The 15,174-nt window shown below is 43.8% G+C and overlaps 1 pseudogene; it reads right to left on the minus strand.

The window, feature by feature from the left end:
• Positions 1 to 1,578: 1,578 nt before the first annotated feature.
• LOC124227093 (butyrophilin subfamily 3 member A3-like) lies at positions 1,579 to 9,585 on the minus strand (annotated as a pseudogene).
• Positions 9,586 to 15,174: the final 5,589 nt, after the last annotated feature.

Consider the following 15,174-nt stretch of genomic DNA (forward strand, 5'->3'; position numbering starts at 1 on the left):
AAAAAAAAAAAAAAAAGATTGGCATCACTTGTTGACCCAGGTGCCAATCCTTAAAAAAAAAAGAAAGAAAAAGCAGGATACATTCAAAGATTGAGAGGGACTAAAGCTGCCATTGCTGCTTTGAAGATGGAGGAAGAGAAACCACAAGCCAAGGAGGTGGCAGTCTCCAGAAGCTGGGAATAGCCCTCAGCTAACAGGCAGCAAGGAATGGCAACCTCAGTCTTACAACTGCAAAAGCTGCATTCTGCCAACAATCTGAATGAGCAAGTGAACAGATTCTTCCCTAGAGCCTCCAGAAAGGAACACAGCCTGCAGACACCTTGATTTCAGCCCTGTGAGACCCACGTTGGACTTCTGACACATGGAAATGTGAGACAAGAAGTTCATGTTGGTTTTGGTCCCAAAATTTGTGGTAATTTATTATGGCATCAATAGAAAATTATACAATACAGATTTTGTGAAAATGTTGCAATGAAGTAAACTGTGAAACTGCAGTGAATAAACCATGGTGCCTTAAAATCTAGAAAAAGCTGAGCTGAAGAGTGAAGATTACTAACAAATTTATTTAACAAATGTAACTTGACAACCACATTCCAGGTGGAGGTGCTATATGTAGTGGAGAACAATAATAGTGATGATAATGAACAGTAGCCTTTCCCCAGTATCCGTCAGTTGAAAGGAACATCCGTTCACATCAGTGAATGATCAGAGGTGGAAATATCCCTTTCCTGGAGATGGATTCTACGGTGTAATAAAAATACCACTAAAGTTCATTTAGTTGCCTTCCTCCCAAATTCTTTTTCCACAGACAATTTTAGGTATTAAGTTAGGCTTCCTAGTGACCTTCAAAGTAGGTGTATGAGTTCTGGCTCCATGATCACACATCACGTTGATAGAGCAGGTACACATGTGCCCATAATTAGTTAAGACTTTGGCCTCTAGTCCCTTCACATCCTGTATGATGCAGTCCCTGTGAATTCATTCTCTGGATCACGTCACACTACAGGATCAATCCAATGAAGTGCTGGACTTGTGGCTCTGAAAATCAACCTTGAAGGAACCAAGTGGGGTGTGGCCTCCATAGTCACCTACAGTGATCCTCACCCTGAGATTCCCTTCCCGTGGTCTCTTCCCTACGGCGGCAATAGGGCAGGAAAAGAACAGGCTGGGGGCGGGGGTTGGGGAGAACAGTGGTTGAACCTCTGCCAGCAGCACATTTTTCTGTATAAATTCTAAAAGTACTTAACTTAGCCCTGCCTCAGTGTCCACATTCTCTTAATGAGACTACTACACACGGTTGTTGTAAGGATTAAATGAGTAAAATCGCTTAGAGCATTTAGCACAGCACCCAGTACATTTTCACTTATCTATAGGTGTTAGTTATTGTTCAAATCCCAGCAATCCTTCCCTCGCTGAGTTAGCTTTGGGAAGTTAATTCACTTTTATATACACTCATTTCCTTATCTATAGAAAGGAGACAATAAATTGGTACCAAACTCAACTGTCATGTGGAATAATGGAATTAATACTAGTGAAGTGCTTCACACAGTGTTTGCTTTTAATAATATTTTATTGTTGCTATGTGTTGCTGTTAAAGAAGAATCTCTTAGCTCAAGGATGTGCAGGGGGAAGCAAGGATGTAACTTCAGCATGAGGGTCCCCATTCTCATCAGCAGAGCCCAGAGTCACCGGGGTCTCCAGGGAATGGTTAGGCACTACGTCAGTAACACTGGAACTCAGGGAACTCCCCACTCCTGTCTGCAGTGGGCAAATGGTCAAGGCAGTGTGATCCCATTTCTTAATTCTGAAAACAGGCCACAGAGGCCCAGAGAAGGAGGTGTGTGGGAAGGTGTAGATATGAGATCCATCTGTGGCATTGTAGAATGAGACCTCATCAGTCTCATAGTCCAGGAAAACACCCACTGTTTGAGGAGGGTTGACAATTGTCAGTTTGGTTGGGGGGTTCAGTGAAAGCCCAATAGTAGTTCCTCTCAGACAGTCCCATAATCCAGAATCCATTCTCAGGTGTTATATAAACCCAATTTTTCCTATCCACATTCTCCCTACACACCCTGAGTTACCGTTTCCTGAAACCCACCTCTACCTCCAAGAAATGTCTCCCTGATAGGAAGCTCTTGCAGCCAAGTACACAGCAATGTATATCAAATCTCTTATGGTTGTCTGGCACATTCTGTGGTGCATCTGCCAGCTTCACGCTCCTCTGGTCCTCAGAAACCTGGAGGATGGGGTTTGCTGTCTCTGGATCCAGAATCACATTCTCTACAGAAAGTTTGGGGATAGGCCGTGGGGTCAACCACTGTTCCCAGACCTCAGAGCCTCAGCCTTCAAGACTTGGGTCTGGCTGAGGAGGTCCAAGTCCAGAGCCTCGTGTCCCCAGCCTGCCCTAAATGTGACCCTCTCAGCAACCAAAGGAAAAGCCCAGGTGTCATGTGTTCAGTGGAGAAGAGTGCTGAGGGTCAGGGTCTGTCTAACCTGACATCTTGAGCTGGCTCCTTCCTTCCATCTTTTTCCTACTTCCCTCCCCAAAATGACGCTGTCCACCTGTGCTTTATAGTCACATAGATTTGAATTTCAATCCTTGCTCTACCACTCATGATCTGAATGACTTTTGCTTTTCTGCAGTCTATCGATATAGACCCAAGCTATATAATATCTTTGAGCCTCAATTTCCTTCTCTGAAAAATGAGGTTAAAAATACTAATCTCTAGGGGGCGACCCAGTGGTGCAGCGGTTGGGTTCACACGTTCTGCTTCAGCAGCCAGGGGTTTGCCGGTTCAGATCACGGGTGCAGACATGGCACCGATTGGCAAGCCATGCTGTGGTAGGCATCCCACAAATAAAGTAGAAGAAGATGGACATGGATGTTAGCTCAGGGCCAGTCTTCCTCAGCAAAGAGAGGAGGATTGGCAGCAGATGTTAGCTCATGGCTAATCTTCCTCAAAAAAAAAAAAAACAAAAACTAATCTCTAGGCTAGAAAAAGACAATATATGTTTTATATACAGCCCGTGGCGTGGGATGGAGGAAGTGCCTGATATTATAATAGCTGTCATGCCTTTTCTGTGCTAGAGGCCATTTTGGGGGACTTCTGTGCTCCCAGATCCACTCTCTACCTTTTTATACCCTCTTCTGGGCCTCAGGAATCTATTCCTTATGGACAGCATCACTGGGTTCCCTTGCCTCTGGTTACGTGCTGAGTTTGGCCAATGGGAGTTCCTAGATAAAGCTTGGAAGGAGACGGAAAAGAGAGGTACAGCATTTATTTCCCCCACTTCCTCCCTGCCAATGTCAGATGCTGATGCTCAGACAAGGCTTGACTCCTCTCAGGCAGCGCTGTTCTTGTGCTACATCCTCCTCTGGGCTCCAGTAACTGCTCCCTGTCCCTATTCCTTCAGGCCTAGGGGTGGTGACAGCTCCCCACTATTGTTAGCACTGGGGCACTTCACATTTCCTTGTTGGTTTCCGTTAACCCCACTCCTGCATTTGTTAAGAGTTCCTTTTCTAAACCTTCTTCCACCACCCACTGTGACCATGCCATCCCTTTCCAGTTGTTTTTTTGACCAATACACATTCATTACCTCATTTAGCCTTTACCTCAACCCTCATACAACAGGATGATAGTCATCATTTAAAAATGAGTAGACTAGGAGTCTGGCCTTGTGGCCAAGTGGTTATGTTCACACACTCTGCTTGGACGGCCCGGGGTTTTGCTGCTTCAGATCCTGGGTGCAGACATGGCAACACTCATCAGGCCATGATGAGACAGCGTCCCACATAGCAAAACCAGAGGCACTCACATCTAGTATATACAACTATGTACTTGGGGGCTTTGGGGAGAAGAAGAAGAAGGAAAAATAAAAAGATTGGCAACAGATGTTAACACAAGTGCCAATCTTTAAAAAAAAAAGAGAGAAGACTAAAGTTCAGAAACATTAAGTAACTTGAGGACACACAGTAGCAGGACGTTGCATAAGAGGCTTGGGAAAAGCAAAGGTCTTTGTGCGTGGCCTTCTCTCCTTGGTCATTCCACATCCTCACTCTCCCTGCAGTGTTAGTTCACTCTGCCTCTCCTTCCCTCAGTCTACCCTTTATGCCTCTTCCTTCTCATGAAGATCTGTGGACCCAGGAGAGCAATCCTCCTTGGGTCTTTGGGCTCTCAGCAGGAAGGCCCTGGAGATGGGCTAAGCTTTGAGACAATCACCCACCTGGAAGTCTCCCAGTTATGGGGACTTTTCTTTCCAGAATCTCAAGACTTGGAGAAAAAGGGTATAAGTTCCCTCAGCTTGTTGTCCTAGGGAGCATACAGTGATTCAGTCACCAGCTTGGAAGACGGCCATCTTCCCTTCTGAAAGGCAGGAGACACAAACAGGGAAAGGGCATTATTTCTGTTCTTGCCCTCACTTATTCTCTTTACTAAGCTTTTCTCTCTCCCTTTGTTCACTCTCTTCCAATGTCCAGCTTCCTTAATCTACAGCTCTTCCAAATCAGGTATATAACATGTAAAAAATGGTGGACTTCCTTCACTCCATCATGCTGGGGCTGCAGGAGAAGTGGCCAGTCTTTGCTAGGGTGTGAACCTATGTGCCAGCAGGATGAGGGGTGGCTTAAAATGGCCAGAACCTGTTCTGAGGTTCCAGAAAAGCATGGGTGGTATCCCCCACAGAAAATGAGCCTCTGAGATAGATCTGATTATTCCTACTGGCAATGCCAGTGGGTCACACAGCAGAGAAAATGTTTAAGCTCTTGATACACATGTGCCAGGAAACTCAGAGAACGTCAGGGCCACTCTCCTTCATAGTCTTGAGACTTCTCTCCACTTGCAATGGAAGAAAGGTACAGATGTCACCTGAAACATGTCACTTCTGAATCATGTGCTTTCTCTCCTTTTGCATCCACCTAATCTTTCTTTTTGACCCCCAACCCACCCTTCCTACCTTCTCCCTCTGCCAGTTCAATTCTCTCCTCCCCTCTCCTCCTTGGTATCAAGTCTGAGAACATCAATTCCATGCTGATGATACCACAGGCACCATGTAAGTGCTTTCCCAGCTGAGACCTGCAGATCTATTTTGTATCTACACTCCCATATCTGGTCATAGGTGTCACTGTGTGTAGCCTGTATGTGTATGTATGATAAAATCCATCTATCTCACTTATATTTCATGCATGTTTCTGGAAAGAATTGGGCCACTTAATGAGGAAATTGTAGGTATTATTTTTAAAAAGATGTTGTAATAAATCTAGGACAACTGAGCCACTGTGGCCATTCCTTTCTTATGAGAAACTTTTCTGTCTCCCTCTTCTCTGATTTTCTTATTCTTTTAAATCTTTCATTGTTTATTTTCTTCTCAGCAGCCTACAGATTATGTAAAGCAACTAGTGAGGTTCCCAGGATAGGGAAGGCCCTTCATCTAGAGAGTTCCACCCCCTCCTCCTCCTTTCCTGTCAAGCGCACCCTGGATATACCCTGGTGCCTTGCTGGGCTGAAGAGTCTGGGGGCCCCTTTTAGAGAGAGACTGAAGATCCTTTTCTCCATTAAAAAAAAATATTAGCAATTCTTCCCCCCAGTCAGCCACCCTTATTTCTTTCCCTTGGTAAATGGATCCAGGACATTTCTCAGCCCTGTGCAGAGTTATGGGTGAGGAAAGGGGCTGGGAAATATGCCAGCAGAGAGTCTTAGATGGGAATTCAGAGAAAGTGTCAGAGTCACTCAGGCATGAGCCATGAACAGGGGATCCATCTCTCTTAAGGCTGCAACAGAAGAAGCCTGAAGATTCATTTAGAAACTTAACGCAGCGATAGTGAGAAGTGGGTGGGTCCCTGGGGGAACTGGAACTTACAGAGTACAAGCTGGAGGTCCTCTGGAAAATAAACAGGAAAAAAAATTACTGTTATGGGATGGAATGGGGAGGACCTTTGGAAAATAAAACTTACTAATGACTCAGTGCATGGTTGAGTGCACAGGGTAGTAAGTGGTGAGGTCTCTGGGCTCCCTCTCCTAAGCTAGGACCTCAGGTTCCCTCCCTGGTCAGATACCTATTGCCTTTTTTTCCAAATCCTTTTTTGTTCATTCTCAAAAGTAGAAGTAACTTGCCCCTGATAGATGCAGCAACAAGGTGGACAGGGTCCCTGCCAAGGCCACTATCCAGGGCCAGGCCCTCCACAGGCAGGGGTCTGCAATGGAATGGAGCTTTAGCCTCTCACCTCTGGGGCAGGGATCACAGAGTTGATCTCATGACATTAAACGATCCTTCTCCTCCTAAAGTCTTGGGGAAAACTCTTACCATAACATAATTCTATTACTTGTCTTATACTGTCTGTTTCTCACATGTGACTATGAGTTATTTGAGCATCAGAATCATGTTTTTTCTAATTTAATATTTCAATAGGTTACACTTATGTGGTTCAAATATGAAAAATATATAAAAAGTTGTCCAAGTCTTCCATCCACTCTCTCCTCCCATTTATTAGCCTCTCACTAGTCAGCTTAGTATGGTGGTTAAGAACATGAACTTTGGAGCTGGAGGGCCTACGTTCAAATTCTGGCTCCTCCACTTGACTGGCAGTGTGATCTTGGACTAATTACTTCACCATTCTGTTCCTGGTGTCCTAATTTATAACATGGGGCAATAATACTACCTCACTCATGAGGTAAAAGATTCAATTAATGCTTATAAAGTGCCGGACATACGGTGAATGCGATGAAAGTGTATACTAAATTTTAAAAATAAAAATATACTCTTATGTTTTCTTCTTTACAGCAAAGATAGCATTCTATATAAACTGCTCTGCATCTGGCTTTTCTGTTCATCTGGGAGATCCTACTGTATTAGTACAGAGAGAAAGTCTGCGTTTTGTTTCCCAGCTGTGCGATATTCCATTGCATTAAAGTTCCCCACTGATGGACTTTTGCATAGTTTCTACCTTTTTGTTATTATACTTACCGTAATAAGAAATAAATTTTTAGATGTGTCATTTCATCAAATGCAAATACGTCTGTCAGATAAATTCCCAGAAGCGGGATTTTGGATCAAGAAATAATTAGTTTGGAGAAATACTGCAATATTGCCCCCAGGTGAAGTTGTCCCAATTTATACCAAAAATATACCAAGTTATATCAACAAATATCTAAGAGAGACTGTCTCCCCTCAATCCTGCTTTCGGAATGTGAGATCTGTCACCTCGGTTTGGTTTTGCTGTTTTGTTGCCAACCTCACAGGTGGAAAATATTCTACTACACATTCCAGACTGAGATGGGACATCATCTCATGTGTTATTTCCTTTTCCTTTTCTGTGAACTAATAATTCATGCCCTTTGCTCATTTTTCTACTGTTTTATATTTTAAGTTTTATGTTTCAAGGAGATTAGCTCTTTCTCTAAGATACGTCTTGTTTATTTATTTCCCATTTTGTCATTTGTCTTTGTTTAAAGGGTCTGATCTTTACTATCTTCTACCTATTTCCATTGCCTATCACAATTTCTGGAACACGGGAAATACTAAGCAAGTGTTTGTGACATAGACAGATTTATGGGGAAAGAAAACATCCCCAGAGTAAGAAGGAGGCTCCAGATCCCTGGTCTGTGCCTCATATTCACTACAAAGACCCAGTCAACAACAGAGCTCAGCACAGTGTACCTGAGGCTCAGCAGAGTACTAACCTGCAATGGAAATCCTGGCAATCTTTTCCTGGCTGAGGAGGGGATTTCTGGTGATACAAGATACCCCTTCTCCAGAGCTGTTCTTCGTGATCACAGATGCTGCAACTGCATATAGGCTGTCTCCATCTGCAACCAAAGATGGTGCTATGGCTGAGATGTCTTCTCCCTTGACATCTCTCCACTCTGTTTGGGGCAAGTTATACCAGCCAGTGGACATCCACTCCAGATGGATCCCTCCATCCTCATAACCCTTCATTTCCATGTGAGGATCAGAACCCAGCCCTGTGGAATCCTTTAGAGACTGCTCTATCCCTGAGAGTCTCAACGTGAATCAGTGGCACACTCACTTTAGATAATTCAAGGAGGTTTCATTAAGGAGCTGTTAACAAAAGCATGGTGATTGCGATGGGAAAACTACATGGTTTGGAGCAATGCCCCAGGGCCAGGAACAGAGGAGCTGTTACCACCCACTCCTACACCCAAAGGGAGAAAGAGAGGAAGCCCTTTTGAAGACCTAAAAGAATAAAGCCATGTATAGAGGGCTTCCTTGAGAGGAGCTGCGATCTTTGGGAATGGAATGCAGCCAGCTAGAGGTGGTCCTGCAGGGAGAATGCTATGGGGATAAGTACCTAGACCTCTCTTTCCTCTCTCCTTTCCACCTTCTGCTTTGGCTCCCCATTGACCAAACCCAGCCAGAAGCCACAGAGCAAGAGAGTGCCCCGAGAGAGAGAAATGCAACCCTTGATATCTGAACATCGTCTTGGTGTCGACGTTCTCCTGTTGAACATAAGAAATTTCACGGAACATCAACATCACACAAGGACGCTTTGTTACTATGATGGGTCAAGACAAAAACAAGACCACTCAGCAATCCTATTTGAACACGCAGAAAATCGTGAACACTGTCCAAACCACAATCATGACCAAACATTTCTCTATCCTGCCTATGAGTTACAGCTGCTCTTTTGATAATTACAGCTTTAGCCTCAATCTAGTCTTCCTTCTAGATAAGACTCATTAAGACACCTACCCACAGAGTCACAACTCCACACCTTCCTGTCAGAATCAAAAGTAAAGCAAAGCTCCGCTTCCTTAAATCTTTCCTCAACTCTCCTAACACAAGCCCAAATTCTATACCAAGTCTTCTCTAACACACTGAGACACCTCGTAGTTCCCACATGACATGCATTCTCCCTCCCTACAATAAGTAATAAACACAACTTGGCCGACTCCAGTTGTGTTCCTTGGGGCCTTTGGTTGGAGAACATTGGCAACATAGATGCTGTTCTACAGGTCAGCCTCCTAGGACCCCCAGCCACATGCACCTGGAGGGGTCACAGAATCTATCCGGAAGACAACTGAACCCAAACAACTGTGTACCATCACTGAGATATTTCCTTATCCTTCCTATTCCCGACCTTCCATTTCCCTCCTTAGACCCTGGTAGATTGCATGAGGGAGATCTTTACTTGATAGTATAGGGTGCAGAAGGCATGCTTCCCGAAGGAAATCTGTGTCTTTCCCAAGGGGCTCAGAGAAACAAAGTGGGAAGACAGTGGAATCGAGCCTAGTGAACAGCCAGGATGCTCTGAGGTGGATTTGGAGCATGAGCTCTGCATCTTCCCCCATGTCCCAGGGAGGAAAGAGTTCCAAATAAAACCTGGAGGCTTACTTGTAACCTTCAGTTCCACATGGCATTTTCAGAGAAACTGTCATCTTGGAAATAACATAGGTAGTTTCCACTGCCAGAGGCTCTGACATAGTAAATTCGGAGAGTAGTCTTCCTTTCAGTAATGCCATCTCTTAAAATAGAAGTTCTCCCTCAATACATTGCCATCTGTTGGGCTTCTACTTCCTCTCCATTTGCACACTCTTATACTACCTCCCCAAGGCTGGATCTCACCCACATCTGCCACCTAAAAAGGTGGAGTGGATCTGGTTTTCTTTCTGTTCATACATCCACCTACCTGCACACAGTCGTTAGCAAATGACCACAGAAACATTTTAATTAACGCACATCATCCTCTGCTCACACATTACAATCTTCTAACTTTTCTTCTTAGTTCTGCTGATAAATCTATTATGATATAAATGACATAAAACAGCTATATATAATGCAATGCTGACTATACACAAACATACACATAAATGATTCACATAGGTAAACACAGATAGACAGAAACAGTGTGGGAATTAGGGCTGTAATCTTTCTTCATTGTATAAAATCCAGTACAGTTTCAGTTTTCATTCTAACCTTTTCCACTAGTTTCTGTCCAGCAACTGATGAGACACCCAGCTCTGGGCTGATCAAAAAACTAATTCTTCCAGAGAGGAATTCTGTTCCTGTTTCTCACAGTGTGCAGCCTTGCTTTCTTTTCCCTTTCTTCTGGGGCAGATTGTTTACATTTTTTGAAAACTATTGATTATCTCCTTCCTGTGGGCTGTGATTTTTGGATTGGAATGCCAAGGGCTAAGTGGGGAAAACTACCTGTTATAAATATAATAATAATACTGTTCTCTCTCTAGAAGCATAGAGAACAGTTTGAAGAGGAGAGGATGGACTGAAAGGCAATGTTTTCTCTGAGGCTGTGTCCAGGTTTCAAATAACTTTTAAAGTATAGGATGCAAAGGACAAAAGTATCTTTCACTAAATCCGCAATTCTCAATGTAGCACGTATCCTTTGAGACCTTTTTTAAGGCAATGACATAAACTTGTATATACAAATTTATAACTTTGCTTTTTAATACAATTGTTAGTATTGTTCTACAATGTGCTTCTTTTTTTCATTTAAAATATCTTGAGTATCTGAGCTGGTGATTTTAAATTAGTCTTAACTGACACATTGAATTCCTTCACAGGGATGAGCCATTATTTCACTAACCAGTCTCCTATGGGTGGCAAGTTAGGCTCTTGATCGCTTTTTTAATTTTAAAAACAATGCTGCAGTGTCATCCTTACACGTGCTTCTCCCTGGACACATGCAAGCGCTTTGCTCGACCAGAGATATGAAATGGAATTGCTAGGCCAATTCTGCACATTCTAAGGTTCATATTTTACATTTTTCAAGAGTGATTAGAGTTCAGATAGGTTTTGTCACATGGCTGAGGTCACACAGCTTGTGAATCATAGTTCCATCACCTAGTTTTCACCTCCTTTTTGTTCCTGCAACTAGCACCTACTGAGCCTGGCACATAGTGTGTGCTCAGTAAATATTTGATGAATGAAAAGATGGATGAGACCTGGTCTTATTCCTAGCTCTCCCATTCACTAAGTCTTCTGATTAGGAAGTGGTGGGTTCAACCTCTAACTCCAGAACTTCCACCAGGGAGTCGGCCTGGGTCTTAAACAGAGTATGGTAAGTCATAATTTGAACTTGGTGATGGGAATAGGTTGGGGCCTAGAGGAGTCCACAGTGTTGCTCCCCAGATAGACCTACCTCAATTCATTTCTCAGCACCCCATTTCACCTGATATCTTCAGGGAAGGACAGGATACGTGGCGGGAGAGGACCAAGAGAGAAGGGAGGGGCTAGGTCCGGAGTTCTCAGTCCTGTCTCTGAGTAATCCACCTAGGCCTCCTCTCAGGCTCTCAACTATCTAGGATGCAGCCAATTCTGGGGATGTTAGGATGGAAGCCAAGTTAGAACTCCAGCTAGAATCAAGCCTTGCCAGCTGGACAGGGACCTACACGTCCCTTATCACAAAAGTTCACAATGATGCCACAGACCATGCCTAAAAGATGGTGGAGGTGCTTTTCTAGGCCAAAATACATTTGAAAACACTGGGCTTGGAGGAGGAGTTGCAGGGGCCCTGCCTCTGAGCCAAGAGAACTTCAGTACTTCATATAATCATGAGCTTTGTTGGGCTGTTATGTGCTCCTAGCCTACATATTTGCCCCTTCTTTGCAAGTACAAGCTCTTATATTTCTGCGTGTCAAAGGCACTTCTTTAGCAGTGGAAAGACTAAGACCAGGAATTTTATCTGTTGCTGGTGAGCATAGAGGCCATCTGCCATGGAACACTGGTGAACACCTGGGGAAACAAAAGACAGGAAATGAATAATTTCACACCCAGGGGTGTCCTCCCCAAAGAACAATTGTGAGGTGTTTAGGAGCTAGAGATCCCCAGGTAAAAATACCCTACTGATCATGTTAAAACATATAACTGAAAGGTACCCCTACACTTGTGTTTCAAACACAGCATTGGTGCCTCAAGCCTTTCAGAACTGTGTTCTTCTATGTGATAGGTGTGCTGAAGTATCCAAGGGAAAGGGCATTGATGTTAGCGACTAACTTTAAAAGGCATGAAATAAATAAATAAATAAAAATAGACATGGGAGGAACAGAAGGATAAATTATAAGAAAGCAAGTATAGTAAAATATTCTGTGCAGAATCTAGGTAGTAGGTATATTTGGTGTTCACTGAAAAGTCTTTTAACTTTGCTCTATGTTAGGAAAGTTTCATGATAAACTGTTGATAGTGGGGGGTGGGGAGGGAAGAATTGTATTTTGATGCTGATAACAGACACCAAAAGTACCACTGGCTTCAACAGAACAAGAGTTTGTTTTCCTCTCACTTCAAATGAATTTGGAGGCTGGCAGACCAGAGCCAGTCAGCAGCTCAGCAATGCATCCATGCCCCAGTCCCGTTCTGTCTTTATTCTCTGCCATCTCAGCATGTGGCTTCCATTCTCAAGATTGCCTCGTGGTCACAAGATGGTCCCTGCACTCCAGCTCCAAGGACCATGTTCTAGGCAAAAGGAAGGAGGAAGTACGATGCATATGGACCTCTCTTGAGAAACACAACCCAACAACCTCCACCTACAAATCATTGGCTCAAACTTAGTCCCTTGATCTCTCCTATCTATAAAGGGGATGGGCACATTGCAGGAACCCAAGCCCCCAAAGCTGAATTTAATCACTAAGAAGAAGTAGGGAGATGATATTGCACAGTCTACCAGCCATATGTACCATAGAACCTAAATTCAAACTGTTGGAATTTAATAAATTCCATTAGACAAGTTCACGTCAAGCCCTAGTAGCTTTAATTAGGGACTCAAGATGAGAACAAAGTGTCTTCGAAGGCCCTAGGCAACAGGTAGGAGAAGTTTGTCCCAAAGACACCTAATAAAAACGGCATCCACAGTCTATCCAGAGTCTAACCTGAGACAATACAGAATCCTGCAGGCAGACATACAAATGTAGCACAAATAGGGCACAGAGGGTGGATGCTGCTGCTCAGCAACACTCCAAATAAGAACATTCTGAAAAATGTAAGACATGCCCATCAGTCTTGGGCAGCACTGCCTCTGGAAACCTAAAAATTGTATGATTTGCTCAAGGATCTGAGTGCTGAGTTTCAGATTTCCTGTAGGAAATAGACAGGTGTGTACATATATCAACAACAATTCCTGTCCCTTTTGTACAGCAACTGCACTTTCAACAATTGATGCTAATGACAAATGCCATTTGGAAATTTATTCTGTGGAAGTGACCAGAACTAAGCAAAACGATTTACATACAAAGATGTTTCTGGTAGCATTATTTGTAACAGGAAAGAAAGGAAACCACCTTCTTTATGAATAATATAAGATTAGTATTTATGGTTTAGTGTTGTAAAAGAAGCATGTCATGGGACAATATATAGAGTAAGGTCCAATTTTGATCAGAAAAACTGTGTGTATGTGTGTATTAGTATACACATAGAAAAAAGTTAAAGAATATGCACTTAACTGCTGATGAAGTAAAATACTTAAAGGTAGGAAGCTATTTAGGGAAAGGAGCAGTAAATAAATTCACAAACAAGAATGGAAATCTTGAAAAATCTGGGGTGACAAGTGTCATTGAAAGGGTCATTGAAATTGCTTGAGAAGGAATGACTGGATTCTCAGAGGTGGAATGATGTGGCCTTAGATGAAAGAATGTTGAATGTAACATCAAGTCCCAGACCAGCAGGTGACCTGGAGAAGTGACTTTTCTCTGTGCACTTTATTTAGGATCTCCCAGGGTTGCATGTGGGTCAAAATGGAATAAATTTCTTGTAAGATAAGACTGAAAACAGCAAAGCCCCTTCCAGATCCAGCTTCCTGCTGTGGTTCTGTTGTGCAGGCATTCAAGACAACCACTGCTGGTGGGCACTGGCCTTTCTTCTCTTTATGGGGATCCAGGAGATCAAGCTCAGAGATCACTCTCCATCAGTCTTTAGTCTTTCCATCAGTATTTCTTGTCTCTTAAGGTTCCTTTTTCAGTTTCCAGCTGGGGCGACACCACCAGGCAGTTTTTTTAACAACATTCTGTAGGGTTGCATCATTGTTCCTGGCCCTCTATTCCAATCAGGCCCAGAACATTATAAACTATTCACAGCCTTTGTCCAGTCCTGTACAGGTATGAGAAAGAAATGGCTGTATCTCTGAGAGCAGAGGTCTGAGGGGTTCCCCTTCAACCACTGGCTCTGGTGGAGCTCTGGGACTGTTGTCCCTAGAAGTGGATCCTCAACTCCAGTGCCCAGTTTTCCCCTGGAGATTCAACTGAGAGAAAGGCTGGGGGCTGATGGCCTCAATGGCAGATGGTCAGAGGGGTTGGGTGGTAGAACCAGAGGCGGAAGAATGGTAAGAGGGGACCTGAGAAAGAGGCCTGGGGGAAAGTGTAGATGTGGGACCCATCAGCCACACTATAGAAGGAGACATCCTCAGCCTCATGGTCCAAGAAGAACCCCAACTGGCTGAAGCACTCTCTCAGGGGAGGAGAGTATGAGGGAAGCTGAGGGCCTGATACTTATTAGCACACAGTTCCAGCACCCAGAATCCATTTTGAAGTGACACTGATTCCCCATGTCCTTTTCATGTTTTCCTCACAAACCTCAAGCTCCCAGTAAATCCTGTCACCCACTTCTACCTCCCAGTAATGCCTCCCTGATGAGAAGGATATGTGCCGCAGCACACAAGGGCCAAGGAGAAATCTCCAAGGTTTTGGGGGAGATCCTGCCTTGTATTTTTCCCATCTCACACTCAGGCAATCTTCAGACAGAAAGAGTCCAAAGTAGGCAGTATCTGGAGTCAGAGTCACATTAGTTGCAGAAAGAGTGAGACACAACAGAGAGCCAGGTCAACTCTGGCATCCCAGGGCCCTCAGTGACTGTGAAAGAGAAGAAAAAGACGTTGACCCTAACCCATGAAGTCCCCTTCCTTCCTCTTCAAAAGGAAGTGATAAGCATCTCCCCAAGTCTCCTCAAAAACAGGTTTCAAATAGCCACTAGGAGAGCTCAGAAACTTTCACAAGGAGGAGATGATGCAGATTCCTGAGATCTGGAGGTCCCAGATTGCCGGGAGCAGGGATGTCTAATGAGGAATCCCCCCTTCCCACCCCATCCTCTCCTCTCCCACAGCATTTTGTACAAATCTCTCACATGTCACTGCACTATTATTTGTTTCATATTCTCTCTTCTACTAGACTAGGACCTGAGAATGTAGAGACAATGTGTGTTCATCACTGCATTCTCACT

The sequence above is a fragment of the Equus quagga genome, chromosome 15, assembly GCF_021613505.1.
Source record: "Equus quagga isolate Etosha38 chromosome 15, UCLA_HA_Equagga_1.0, whole genome shotgun sequence".
Classification (NCBI taxonomy): Eukaryota; Metazoa; Chordata; class Mammalia; order Perissodactyla; family Equidae; genus Equus; species Equus quagga.